Raw genomic sequence first — 14953 nt, forward strand, 5'->3', positions numbered from 1 at the left:
AAAACTTTGTCATCAACATCGTTTGGTTACAGATGACAAGCTACCTGTAGTAATTAACACACAAGTGATCCGAAAATTAATGCAGCCCAAATTTAAACGTATTTACAAAAAGAAAGATCTGTTGTTTGAACTAAAGATGCACATAATTTTATAATCATTTATCAAAAAAGTTTACATTGCAGAATAAATGAAACAAAAGAAAACCAACTGTTGATGGTACAGTGGCGGTGAAACATGTTTAGGTACTGAGAAAAAACGGTGTTTTGCGTAACTGGCGGACCTCAAATCCAACATTTTAGCTGCAAACACGGCTAACACAAGGAGCTGCATATCAATATGATGAATATTCTAACTAGCTTACGACTATGTTATTTTATTAGAAACGTTTCAAAATTACCTTGACGGAAAATGAAAAGTTACAATTCAGGAACAGTTGGAGAAACATTGCAGGACAAAAAGGATGCTTGCTTATGGGTTGCATAGAAGGTTGCGTACAGGAAAATTAAATGAAGTTTTGGAGAAAAGATAATATCAATGATGGCCAATCTTAGGCACAGAAGAAAAGACTGAACGGTGCAAGGAATATATTGAAGGAATGTGTACATTGAAGTCGGAAACGGACGATGAAGCAAGCGAAGATGGAATTGGATTGGCAGCACTGTCAGATAAATTTGACAGACTGCAAATGAACTAAGTCGGTACAAGGCACCGGGAGGATACGAAATCCTGTCAGAATTATTAAGACCTTTGGGACACCAAATCGAGATCACTCTAATTTCATATATAGATGTACAGGACGAATCAGACAAAACTTGCACTGCAAATGGAAACTGTTACTTCTACACAGTTTTCCCAGAATGGTTTGGTAGCCAAGGTCTCGTACTGTCAGCCGATCAACAGACTGTAATAATACTAAGAAAGTGTAATTTTTGTTCAAACGTTGACTTTTTGAAATGAATCAATGCCTTTTGACGTTAACAAATTAAAAATTATTCAAATGGCTCTGAGCACTATGGGACTTAACTGCTGAGGTCATCGGTCCCCTAGAACTTAGAACTACTTAAACCTAACTAACGTAAGGACAACACACATATCCATGCCCGAGGCAGGATTCGAGCTTGCGACAGTAGCGGTCCCGCGGCTCCAGACTGTAGCGCCTAGAACCACTCGGTTACTTCGGCCGGCAACAAATGAAAAGTAGGGTATATTAGAATGTCTGTACTGTTTATAGCAGCATCCTATTGGGAGTCGTTTAAGAGATATCGTATTTTGAAACGTTCTGACACCGACACATGTATAATACCGGTGGTAGCACACACTAAAGGACAACACAAGTGCATACAGTAGTTACACAAATTCTGAGCAGTAAAGACAACTGAGCACCACAAGTTGTGTTCAAAATTACCACCAGCAGCGGCAATACACGCTTCTAGTCTGGTATGTAGCTACTGCTGCACACATGCTAGCATTTCAGTAAAGATGTCTGAGACGTGTGCAGTAATGCGTAGTTGCACATCATTGTATGTAGTCAGTATGTCCTTGTAGACGACGTCTTTCAGCTTTTCCTACAGAATAAAGTATACAGGTATCAAAAACGGGGAAACGGATCGACCAAGGTACAGGTCCTCTGCGTCCAGCCTAATGATTTGGAAGCAATTCGTGAAGACAGATGTAGTACCTCGTGCAACATGGGCTCTACAGCCATCACGTTGGTAGCACAGGTTCCTCCTAGTCTGCAGACGAACATCTCCTGGCATCCCTGGAAGATGGCCTGTTTAGGAGGCTGCGGTACGTGTGCGATTTCAGTATTCCTTCTGTGAAAAACTACCGACGAGCTGGTGGTTCACTATCCAATACCACACGTTTAACTCCTTGGAAGCTGAGGTTCCACCTGACGAAGCCCACGGGTATTGTCAGTAGGCCAATAGTGCATCCTTCGGCGGTTGGTAAGCGTTGCTTCATCACTAAAAGATATTGGGATATTCTGTTTTAATGTACATGTATCGAAGTTAACACAATCCTCATAATCGTTTCCATGCAGCTCTGGATACGGAGAGGTGTGGTAGGGATGGGAATTGTGTCGTGCAGCATGTGTAGGACATATGCCTACTCACACCACGTCCTCAAGCCGAGTGCACGGGGGCTCACGTGCAGAACAACTGCAGCAACAGCAAGAACATTAATTCCTCCCCTTCTGTCGTCACTTGTATCCTACTGTCACGTTGACTAAATGCTACACTAGGACTTTCACGTAACTAGTTGAAGAGATTTATACATAATAATCGAGATGGTTGATGTCTATTGCAATGTCAGCGTACAAGAACGAACTGCATTATTCCTACACTTTCCATAGAACATGAACGTGTCGGTTTTCTTCCGCATTAGTAAATCCTAGCGTCCACTCACGACCTACTGCTTGGACGGTCACACTCTGACTGACTAGCAACTCGGAGTGCCCTCAAAGAACACACAAGCACACTGTAAGCAAACATAAGAACACCGTACCTAGCAACTACGCAGAATCAATGGCACAAACAAGTGCGAGTCATTTACGATATCTCTAAAGTGACTCGCACTAAAATCCTGCAACAAACACTACCGAAAATCTAATTTACCGTGCTTTACCTCAATTTTAGTTTGTAGTAGATAAAACCTGAAGGTTAAGAGAAAGGTTCGAAGAAGAGGAGGGGCATTTTTACCAAAAATGTTGTTGAATGCATGATTTCGCGGCGATATGAATTAATAAAATTTTCTAGGGCTTCCAGCCCCGTCAGGTGGTTAAAATCGCACGAGCTTTCGACCGAGCTCTCCTCAATCACTGTCAAGTGGTAAGACTGCTGTGTCGCAGTGGCCTCATCGTTATACAGGGTGGTACAAAAGGGTACGGCCAAACTTTCAGGAAACATTCCTCACACACAAATAAAGAAAAGATGTTATGTGGACATGTGTCCGGAAACTCTTAATTTCCATGTTAGAGCTCATTTTAGTTTGTTCTTCCACCTACGCTTAATGGAGCAAGTTATCATGATTTCACACGGGATAGTCTACCTGTGCTGCTAGAACATGTGCCGTTACAAGTACGGCACAACATGTGGTTCATGCACGATGGAGCTCAGTCGAAGTGTTCGTACGCTTCTCAACAACAGATTCGGTGACCGATGGATTGGCAGAGGCGGACCAATTCCATGGCCTCGACGCTCTCCTGACCTTAACCCTCTTCACTTTCGTTTATGAAACCATTTGAAAGTTCTTCTCTACGCAACCCCGGTACCAAATGTAGAGACCCTTCGTGCTCGTATTGAGGACGGCTGTGATACAATACGCCATTCTGCAGGGCTGCATCGGCCGGCCGCTGTGGCCGCGCGGGTCTAGGCGCTTCAGCTCGGAACCGCGCGACAGCTACGGTCGCAGGTTCGAATCCTGCCTCGGGCATGGATGTGTGTGATGTCCTTAGGTTAGTTAGGTTTAAGTAGTTCTAAGTTCTAGGGTACTGATGACCACAGATGTTAAGTCCCATAGCGCTCAGAGCCATTTGAACCATTCGAACTAGGGCTGCATCAGCGCATCAGGAATTCCATGCGACGGAGGGTGGATGCATGTATCCTCGCTAACCGAGGACATTTTGAACATTTCCTGTAACAAAGTGTTTGAAGTCACGCTGGTACGTTCTGTTGCTGTGTGTTTCCATTCCACGATTAATGTGATTTGAAGAGAAGTAATGAAATGAGCTCTAACATGGAAAGTAAGCGTTTCCGGACACATGTCTACATAACATATTTTATTTCTTTGTGTGTGAGGAATGTTACCTTTCTGGAACACCCTGTATAGCCGAACTGCTGGCTGTGACGTCACTAGTGGTCTCTTCCTCGCCAACATGGTAATGTTTACAACCCGCGTCCGTTGCGCCCGTTTTAGCCTCGCGATGGCCGGGTCCCAGGCTGTGCTGAGCTGCAAACAGCCGTCCTTGTTGATGGTGTTTCTAGACTTTTTATTTCAAAAGCTTCTTTTTGACGCTGTCCCAAAATCCCTTCGTCCTCATTACGACAGATGTTTCGTCGAACAGAATTCGGTGTCAATTTTCTAAGGCTTGTTCTGCCATGGCTGATTTTCCTGGATAGCGTAGGCGTAAGCACCTCTCGTATTCTGTACGGCGTTAACCGAGCGAGATGGCGCAGTGGTTAGCACACTGGACTAGCATTCGGGAGGACGACGTCTCAATCCCGCGTCCGGCCATCCTGATTTAGGTTTCCCGTTACTTCCCTAAATCGCTCCAGGCAAATTCCCGGATGGTTCCTTTGAATGGGCACGGCCGACTTCCTTCCCTAATCCGATGAGGCCGATGACCTCGCTGTTTGGTCTCTTCCCCCAAACAACCCAACCCAACCCAACCCAACTGTACGGCGTTGCTCCACAGTGAGTACTGTCTGGCCGACACAGTAACAGCCACACTGACATGGTATCTTGTACACTACGGGCGTTATAAGCCCTAGATCGTCCTTCACAGGCCTCATGAGCTGTAGAATTTTTGCCGGAGGCCTGTACACTGATGAAATGTTATATATCTCGTTGCACACAGAGGTTGCTTCCTGGACGAAATCTATATACAGTCCTCTTTCTTCAGGCACACAAAGTAAACAACTTTTTCCGACTCAAAGTTGATGCACACCGCGTTTGTTTATGACATGAGGTGTAACTGCGGCAAAGTGTATTTAGGTGAAATGGGAAGGACTGCAAAGCAGCGTAGTAGCAACACGTTCGCCTCCTGCAGAGACAATGTATGCATTAGAGTCGTGTACGTGCTTACCTTCTGAATGCGCCAAGAATGTGGACAGACCAGTAGAATGCGTGCAGGGCGGGACGAAACCTCTTCTCGTAACGGCGGGGTGTCGCTGACAAAGCAGTACAGTGCAGGGCGGCGTGAGGCGTCTATCCGCGATACACGGGCAACGACTTCCGCAGCCGTTTCTCATAACAAGCGCCGGTCCGCCTGTTTTAACGGCCACGCACCGTGGAGTCAGGCAACCATAAAGCCGCCGCCCGAACCGCAGCGATATTGCCGTCGAATTCAGTACGACCCGCGCGCTGCGGGCAGGAAGCTGCAAAATGAACGCACGCGGGCCACGTACCGAGGTGGGAGTCAGTTGCGGCTTCATGAAACGGGGGGAGGGGGGTGGGGGAGCGACAGTCATTTCATAAGCACCCGACCACGATAAGCTTAAGCCGTGAGGGGGGGGGGGGGGGGGGGAGAGAACGAACGCACTTGACAGTGAATATCCACGCACTTGCCCGCAGATGAACGTAATCGGCTTCCTCAACGCCTCGTCGCTAGTGGAGGTGGCTAATAAACTCAGATTTTTTTTTTAAGTCTGAGTTTTCTGACTCGTTTGGTGCAGCGCGCCATAAATTCCTCTCTTATGCTAGTCTTTTCATTTCAGAGTGGCAATTGTAAACTACGTCCTCGACTATTTGCTGGATGTATTCCAGCCTCTGTTTATCCCTAAAGTTTTTACCATCTACTCCTCTCTCTAGTACTCTGAAAGGTATTATCTTCTGTCCTGCTACCACGTCCTTTTTGCCACTGTTTTCCAAAAATTCCTTTCCAAGTCGATTCAGAACCTCCTCTGCCTTACCTTATCAGTCCACCTGATGTTCAGCATTCTTTTGCAGCACCGCATCTCGGATGCTTCGATTCTCTTCTGTTCCGTTTTTCCGAAAGACTATGTTACACTACCATAGAACGTTGTGCTCCAAACGTACATTCTCAGGAATTTATTCCTCAAATTAAGGTCTATGTGTGATATTAATAGCCTTCTCTTGGCCCGGAATGCCCTTTTTGTCAGCGCTACTCTGATTTTTAAAGTCTTCTTGCTCCGCCCGCCTTGGTTTATTAGCCGGCCGTTGTGACCGAACGGTTCTAGCCGCTTCAGTCAGGGACCGCACTGCTGCTACGGTAGCAGGTTCTAATCCTGTCTCTGGCATGGATGTGTGTGATGTCCTTAGGTTAGTTAGGTTTAAGTAGTTCTACGTTCTAGGGGACTGATGACCTCATATGTTAAGTCAAATTGTGCTCAGAGCCATTTGAACCATTTTGGACCTCAGATCATATAAAGTTGATCGTCGGTAAAGCAGATGCCAGACTGAGATTCATTGGAAGAATCCTAAGGAAATGCAATCCGACAACAAAGGAAGTAGGTTACAGTACGCTTGTTCGCCCAATGCTTGAATACTGCTCAGCAGTGTGGGATCCGCACCAGGTAGGGTTGATAGAAGAGATAGAGAAGATCCAACGGAGAGCAGCGCGCTTCGTTACAGGATCATTTAGTAATTGCGAAAGCGTTACGGAGATGATAGATAAACTCCAGTGGAAGACTCTGCAGGAGAGACGCTCAGTAGCTCGGTACGGGCTTTTGTTGAAGTTTCGAGAACATACCTTCACCGAAGAGTCAAGCAGTATATTGCTCCCTCCTACGTATATCTCGCGAAGAGACCATGAGGATAAAATCAGAGAGATTAGAGCCCACACAGAAGCATACCGACAATCCTTCTTTCCACGTACAATACGAGACTGGAATAGAAGGGAGAACCGATAGAGGTACTCAGGGTACCCTCCGCCACACACCGTCAGGTGGCTTGCGGAGTACGGATGTAGATGTAGATGTAGATGTAGATGTTAAGTCCCGCAGTGCTTAGAGCCATTAGAAACACTTTCTTCGTTTATTTTACTACCTAGACAGCAGAACCCATTGATTTCGTGTATTACGTGATCGTCATTTCTGATCTTCAGTTTCTCGCTGTTCTCATTTCTGTTACCTTCGTCTTTCTTCTATTTCCTTTCAATTCAGGTTCTATACCCATTACACTGTTCATTCCATCCAACTGATGCTGCCAGTCTCCTTCACTTTCATTCAGGATAGGAATGTCATCTGGAGTTGTTATCATTTCTATCCTTTCACACTGAATTTTAATCCCACACTCGAACCACTCCTTTATTTCCGACATTGCTTCTGTAGTGTATGGACTGAACAGTAGGAGTAAATGTTACATCTCTGTCTTACACAGTGTTAAATCTGAGCACTTCGTTCTTAATCTCCCACTCTTATCGTTGCCTCTTGTTTCCTGTACATATTATATATTACCTGTATTTCCCTATAGCTTACCCCTACTTTTTTCAGAATGTCAATCTTAATCATTTTCCGTCGTCAAATAATTTCTGTAGTTCGACAAACCCCATGAAAGTGTCTCGATTACTCGTCAGTCTTGCGTCCATAATCAACCACAACGTCCGAACTGCCTCTGTGCTGCTTTCATCTTTCCGAATGCCATGAGGTCCATACCATTCGTTTCGGTTCTTCTGTGAATTTTTTTTGTCAGAAACTCGTTTGCATGAGCTGTTAAACTGAGTGTGTGAAAATACTAGAAATTGTCAGCTATTGCTATCTTCAGAATTGTGTGGATAACGTTTTTCCGAAGGGCTGATGGCGTATCGCCAGTCTCATACATTCTACATACCAAAGTGAATAGTTGTTTTGTTGACACTCAACTGTATCATTTTCGAAATTCCGGATGAATGTTATCTGTCCCTTCTGCCTTATCTGATATTAAGTCTTCCAAACTTCTTCTAAATTCTGATTCTAACACTTGATGCCCTATCAATAAAAACAGCAATTAGTTTTGTTGTGGTCTTTATGGTTATCCAAGACGACGCCACACTGTTGCATTGCAAACAGCACACACGTTGTAAATAAATCACTGTAGCACGCTTAAGATTATTCTTAACACCAGTTACACCGTCACACGTGCTTTGCACTCTAGGAGCATTGTAAACAAAGAAGAGTATTAACCACATGTGCGAAGTAAGGAGTCGCAATTTAAATAAAAAAATTGAGTGTAAGGTCCACATGTGCCCCTCTATCTGACATTAAGAATATTAAGTGACTCACAGCGATTTATTTACAACATGTGAGTTGCTTGCATTACAACAGCATACGCATGGTCTTGGATAAGCATGAATACCACAAAATACTAATCGCTATCCACTAGAACACATTGCAGGGGCAAGTGGCATGCTGCTAACCAAACCGTCAACGTAAGTGGTAATGTTAGCCATCTGAAGACGGGAATGGTGACCAAACTCCAGTTATGGCACTGAAATAAAGAATTTTATAAGAACCTGTGGGTGGCTGTGTTATTCATCAACAATCATTAATAATTTTCAGATAGTAAAGGATACATCAACCAATCGCAAATAATGTGCACTGTATATCAAGATTTGTGTCACTGTGTGGCCATCTTCAGTGCTAGAAAACATGTGAAGAACCAGTTAGAATACGCTCAATCATAAAATACATACCAGAAAATATAAGTTAAAATATTAAAAACAATCGTATACTCACATAGTCCCAAATGGACTATTTGTATTAGATTCTGAGCGCTGTTTACAATGACAACATAACTGGCTACAGTATCCGTCAAACCAATCTACAGCACCCTCCAAGCAAATATGATGCACTGACAATATACTCGTATATTAACCTTAGCGTCACAATTCGAGTGTTTTATCAGTTTATTTACTGTCGTATACATCTTAAAAACGTACCTACACGAAACAAATAAGGTAGTTGCAGCAGAAACCAGTGACAAATGTTTTATACTTAAGCATGTTATTAAGTGTCTGGGCTAGCTAATGGCATCAATTAATGCTTCACATTTCTGAACATCGTTTAAAAAATGAAAAACATATCGTTCAAATACCTAAGTTGATAAAACTTTATTAAAACAGTGGTAAATGCTATGTAGAGTCAAAGTAATTGGGCAGACAAGAGTGGTGTATGAGTCGGCGTGCCGTCACCAGCATGTCACGACGCCAGGAACCTTTCTGTTTTAAAATGTCCTCTCGTGTCAGTTTCGTATACACATGCACTATAAGTTTCTGCAGACAAATGTAATTTATTTCTTACATTATTACATAATTTTTTTCCTAAAACTGGAAAGCTCAGAAACTTCACAAATTAACTGAATAGACAAAACGTCGCAGTAGCAAACGCCAAGAAATGAGAAATACAACGTAAGATCCACTTGAATTTCAAGGTTATAGACTTTACAATGGAAAACCAGAACAAAGAATTATGAAACAGTGCCTTTAATTTGGAATAGGAATTACAGTAAGTGATAGATTCAATAACTGATTTTAAAGATATTTCCCCAGAAATTGCAACTGTAAATTTGGAAACTACAAACAAGATCTGTACTATCGTAAACACCCATGCTGTTTCCAATAAGAAAAGTTTCCTGACAATAACTGTGGTAGAAATAGAAAATTTATGGGCTCTTTTGGATTAGACAATAAAGCAAGTCAATAAAAACAATGTAAAAGTCGTAACAGCAGATTTCAATTCCAAACTGGGAAAGGAAAAGTACATATATATAATTGGAAAATTTGCTCCACATAAACAAAGTAGTAGAAATCGACAAAGACTCTTTGTAATTAGCAGAACACATAGGCTCATCTGAAATCTATATATTTTAAAAGAAAACCAGGCAAAGTAATGACTTGGAACATCCTGAATGGACAAGTGGCGGCTGGACCATGTCTGCACGGACAAATTCTTTCATAAAAAAAAATGAAAATGATAAAGTACTCAGAAGAACAGAAGACACAGGTTCAGATCCTTCTTTGGTCAAAAGCAAGATACAATTCACTCCTTTAAGAAAAAAAGGACACAGAACAATTGGATATAAAGGAAAGTATGACCAATATAAATTAATCAAAAATTAAAATAATCAGAAAAACGAAAAATACAATGGTAACCGATAATCTTGAGTAACTAATACCAATATTAAAAAACCATGTTGACGAATCGGACCCAGTAAATGAACGTATAAAACATGAACCTTCCTGGCAGATTAAAAACTGTATGCCTGACCGAGACTCGAACTCAGGACCTGTGCCTTTCACGGGCAAGCACTTGGTAGAGCACTTTCTCGCGAAAGGCAAAGGTTCGAATCCGAATCTCGGTCCGGCACACAGTTTTAATCTGCCAAGAAGTTTCATATCAGCGCACACTTCGCTGCAGAGTGAAAATTTCATTCTGTAAAAAACATGCATGGTGGACTACAGAATGTGCTAAGTTCATGACGAAAGACATAAACCTTCGACAAAATTTCAAACTCAGAAAACAGAAGAAAATGCAACAAACCTAAAAAACGTCAGAAAAACGTCTCTCAAATTATTGGAAAATCATAGCGGCAATATCGAAAGGAGCTACTGAGTTTTTAAGCCTTAATTTTGACCTTCTTTGTAGCTGTATCGATATTTCTTTGTCAATGTATGTAGTAGTGCTTAAGTACAATGTCGTATCTGTCATGGAAGTTCTGTGTGTTTGTATACATATTTCAGTTATGTGAAATTTTGAACAATGTTGTTTAAGATATATTTGTGGATTTAAATAACTAATGGAATGATTATTATAGAATGTACGGTAAATGACTGGGTCCATAGTTAGGAAACGTAGTGTTCAATGTAAAATATGTGGGGTAGCACCGCAGCTACAGAAGTACCCTGGCGGAGTGGAAAAGGTGTGGTTGGCGCGCAAGTGGGAACTAGTCCTCTGTAATGAGTAAGGAGTCTGGGCTCACCAGTGCTGTGGTTACCACCTAGCAGTAGCTGATCATTGTGACTTATATTCCTTTTTGTTGTAGCAATTTTAATGGACAGTAGTGTAGATATCCTGAAATGTTCTTAAGTTCTACAGGAGGATATGGTTATTCTACTCGGCCCTGCCATGATGGTTTCTCATTCAAGTTTTGTGTCATTATTGCTCCCAAATATTTAAACTTTTCAACAATATTTGTGTTATGTTGACCAATTCTAATTTTGTTTGCCAGTAGTGGTTCTGTTAGCAATATTTCAGTTTTTTCGCCAAAAGAGTTTTTAAGGCCAATACTCCGAGCTATTTCCCGTAATTATTGTATTATTTGTTTGGTTTCTTAAATATTGTTGGCGAGTAGGCAGAGGTCATCTGTAAATCTTAAAACGTTCAACCTTATATCGCCTTTTGGTGTTCCAGCCAAAATGTTCTTTGAATTGTACTTGTTCCATTCCCTCATTATGTATTCAAGGCCACAATTAGAAAGAAGTGGTGACAAACTATCTCCCTGCCTTAAACCGGTTTTTATCAAGAATGATTCAGAAAGTTCACTGAACTTAATTTTCGAGTTTTTTTTTGTTAAGGTAAGCTCCATCAGTTTAATTTTGGGTGGAGTCAGAAATGTCTCAAAATTTTTAACAGAATCAATGCTTTCTTAAAACCTATAAATGTAACTGAGAGAGGATCGTTTCATTTGCGGTAGTAAGCCATGAATAACTTCAGAGTAATTACTTGTTTCGCAAAGCTTCTCCAAGGCCTGTAGCGTCCTTGGTATTCCCTCAGTTCCTTATCCAGCTGTTCTTTGCTCCTATTGTGTAAAATCTTGGAAAAGATCTTGTAGGTACGGTCCAAGAGCGAGATTCCTCTGCAGTTGTCTGAATCACTTTCGTATCCTTTCTTATAAAGTGGGTTGATTACAGCTGTGGTCCATTCTTCTGGGTATTTTTCTCTTGCCCAATGTTTTTTGTAAAATAATATGTAAAGATGTTTGAGTTGTTTTACCAGCATATTTCTATATTTCAGCAAACATTTGATTTTTCTCCACATGTCTTGTAGTTTCTCATTTTTTTAGTATAATTTCTATTTCTTTTACTGTAGGTGGTTTCTGGTTTGGTTTCTAAAGGGGTTTCATCACAGTTCAGGAGGTTGTCGAATGCTTCAGCCAACATTTCTGCGTTTTCCTTGTTATTATGTGCTCTTCTTCCGTCTTTATTTCTCAGCAATAGTTAGGGAGTGTTTTAATTACGTAACTGTTTATCAAAGGCTTTGTAAAGGTGTCTGAAATTGGTGTTGTGGAAGTTTTCTTCACTGTAACTTGTAACGGTACCAGCGACCACCATTAAAACGACAATTTGTGCTAGCGTTATACATCTGCGAGAAACGTTTGAGATGTGACCGTGAGATAACCTAATAGAAACAGAACAATCAAACTGGGATTCTTTCCCGAAACACACCTGCACAGTATAACCAACAGTAAACGGTGGGCCAGGAACAGACGTTCTCCTAGCACAAAAGTAAGTTGTAACATTGCATGTTAAAACCGGTCGCCAGACTAATTAGACATTCTTGTGTGAAGCAAAATTATAAAACAGAAGGCAGTGCTAAGGATAACCTTACCTTCCTTGAAACACACACTAAACTCTTTCGCTATATCTGTTCGTACAACAGTATATATCTGTTCGTACAACGCAGTAACCTGATCTTGCAGATAAATATGCAATTAACAAACAAATGGCCAACGTATGCCTTTCAACAACACGTACCTTAAGCGAACGATGTGGAGGAGGAGGATATTGGTGTTTAGCGTCCCGTCGACAACGAGGTCATTAGAGACGGAGCACAAGCTCGGATTAGGAAGGATGGGGATGGAAGTCGGCCGTGCCCTTTCAAAGCAACCATCCCGGCATTTGCCTGGAGTGATCTAGGGAAATCACGGAAAACATAAATCAGGATGGCCGGACGCGGGATTGCACCGTCGTCCTCCCGAATGCGAGTCCAGTGTGCTAACCACTGCGCCACCTCGCTCGGTAAGTGAAAGAGGTGTAACAGTTTCTAAAAGCAGTTACAGACTCACAGACACACATCAAACTAGCAGCAATACTGAACAGGGAAAAGCTTCAAACGATTCTGAATTCAAATCAGGGGGTGTGGTAATGATCATAATGTACAACTTCATTGCTTAGTACAGGGTCTTTATGCCTGTGCATTAACCAACGTGCGTTAGAATAGATAAAACAGTAAATAATTCTTTCTTAAATTCAGTTTTCTGCAACTAAAGAGAGTGCAGATCTAACTACACGGGCTCTGAAGGAAACTTTGCATTGCTTTGTTAACTAACTAGTCTATTACACGAGGCTCCTTAAACTTTCATCATTTGCAAAACCATGCTCATTAACGAAACTACAACAATATGTATGAAAAATTGTAAGACTTCTTATCTTTAATTATTAATTAAGTAAAGCACAGCAACATGCAACTCTCTAAATAATAAATGTGCTTTGATAAGCAGTCTTTTGACACACTAAAAAACATTACATTCAAGTTCACGGTCTTATAATAAATTAGGACACTCGGAATCAAACTTATTGGGATAGGATTCCTGTCCACGTTTGTGATTTGGTATAATCATGAGTGTAAGATAGCGTTTTTAGCGGAACCAAGATTATTATTAAAAACAACCAATTTACAGAGTGCCAAATATAAACAAATCAGTGGAAGGCTGGTGGCACTAGCGGCGCCGTTTGCAGTGTCTATTAACCTTGAGGCGATGCAATTACGCCTCGCCCTGTTACATACTTTCTTTGCGTCGGAATCATATTTTTATGGGGCCAAAGGCCATGCCATAGTAATGGTATCACCAAATGCAGAATCCAAGGCCAATAAATACTGCCCTGTAGAATACATGTATTGTAAGGACAGCAATCGCAGATCGTACAGCTACCACAGTAAGGCTAAGAGGGTTTGTGAAACCAGGCATGTCAACACGAACTGCTGCGAACCAGTTATTAGCCGTGAAACTACGGGAACACCCACTAGAAACCCATCGCCGTTCACTGCTCGATTGTTGCCCATACGGTATCAGTTGGAAGAGGGAATAGCGCAACTTGGTCTTCAGTGACGAAAGCCGATTTTGCCTGCACACAAGTGGTGGTCGTTTGCGCTCACGACGTACACCTAGTGAGTGGTGTCTCGTAGAGTGCATTTATCCGAGACACATTGGCCCTTCCGAGGCCTCATGGTCTGCGATGCGACAGGCTACACTCTCGTTCGGCTTTGGTGTCTCTGGAGGGGACGATAGCCAGCGCTCGGTACGAGAAGAATGTTGTTGGACCCGTCATTTTTCCATTCTTGGAACAGTGGATGATACATTTTTCCAATAAGACAATGCTTGTCCACACACTGCCCATGAAACTTAGCATTCTCTGCAAGAGGTGCGGCAACTTTCCTGGCCAGCACCGTGTCCAGAGTTGTCTCCAGGCGACAACGTGTGGGATACGATGGAACGAGAAGTGACTTCTGCGATTCGTCATCCAACAATTCTTACGGAACTACGTGAACAGGTTGAGAAGGCGTGGAAGAACCTATCTCTGTACAGTATTCGCCATCTTTACGATCGACTTGATTCCAAAACCACCTCCTGCACTGCCGTCTGTGGACGTTACACCTTGTACTCATACGGATGATTTAGCAAGGGTCGATACCTTGTACGTCATAACAGGTTCTGCTGCCGATCTGTAAATCTAGTAACTTCATGTACTCCATATGCACTGTTGGAACAATGAATCTTGAGTGAATGATAGACCTTCTATACAGTGTAAATTTTTTCCCCGGCAGTGTGTTGTTCCAAAAGTATCTGAATGACCTGAATTGTGTATCACCTCATTTGTATGCAACCCACATATCAAAAAGTTCTAGCAGATCGTGTAATGTCTTTTCAGTATAGCCGTCTGACATAGAAAATGGTTTCATAAGGAGACTAGCAGAGAAGACTTCTCTGTGTGTCTACCAGCCAAGGTGCAAATTAACATCACAATGATTCTTATAGCAGGAAATACGTTATTAGGGATGATGCCGTCTTTAACGCTTGTAATCTTAACTTATTACGGCAAATCACTGTTCAATAAAGCAAATCTCAGCTTGAAACCAAAAACGACAAAAGATCTTAATTTGCTCTCACTCACAAATAAAAAAGCGTGACCGCGTTCAAACTAGAAACGATGTGCATGAAATCTTGTGTTGGACGAGGATTTCAACCCAGTATCTAAACTATTGTTAATTAAGCTTAATAAAATGGTAGAAATCGAAAT

The sequence above is a fragment of the Schistocerca gregaria genome, chromosome 1 (genome assembly GCF_023897955.1).
Source record: "Schistocerca gregaria isolate iqSchGreg1 chromosome 1, iqSchGreg1.2, whole genome shotgun sequence".
Taxonomy (NCBI): Eukaryota; Metazoa; Arthropoda; class Insecta; order Orthoptera; family Acrididae; genus Schistocerca; species Schistocerca gregaria.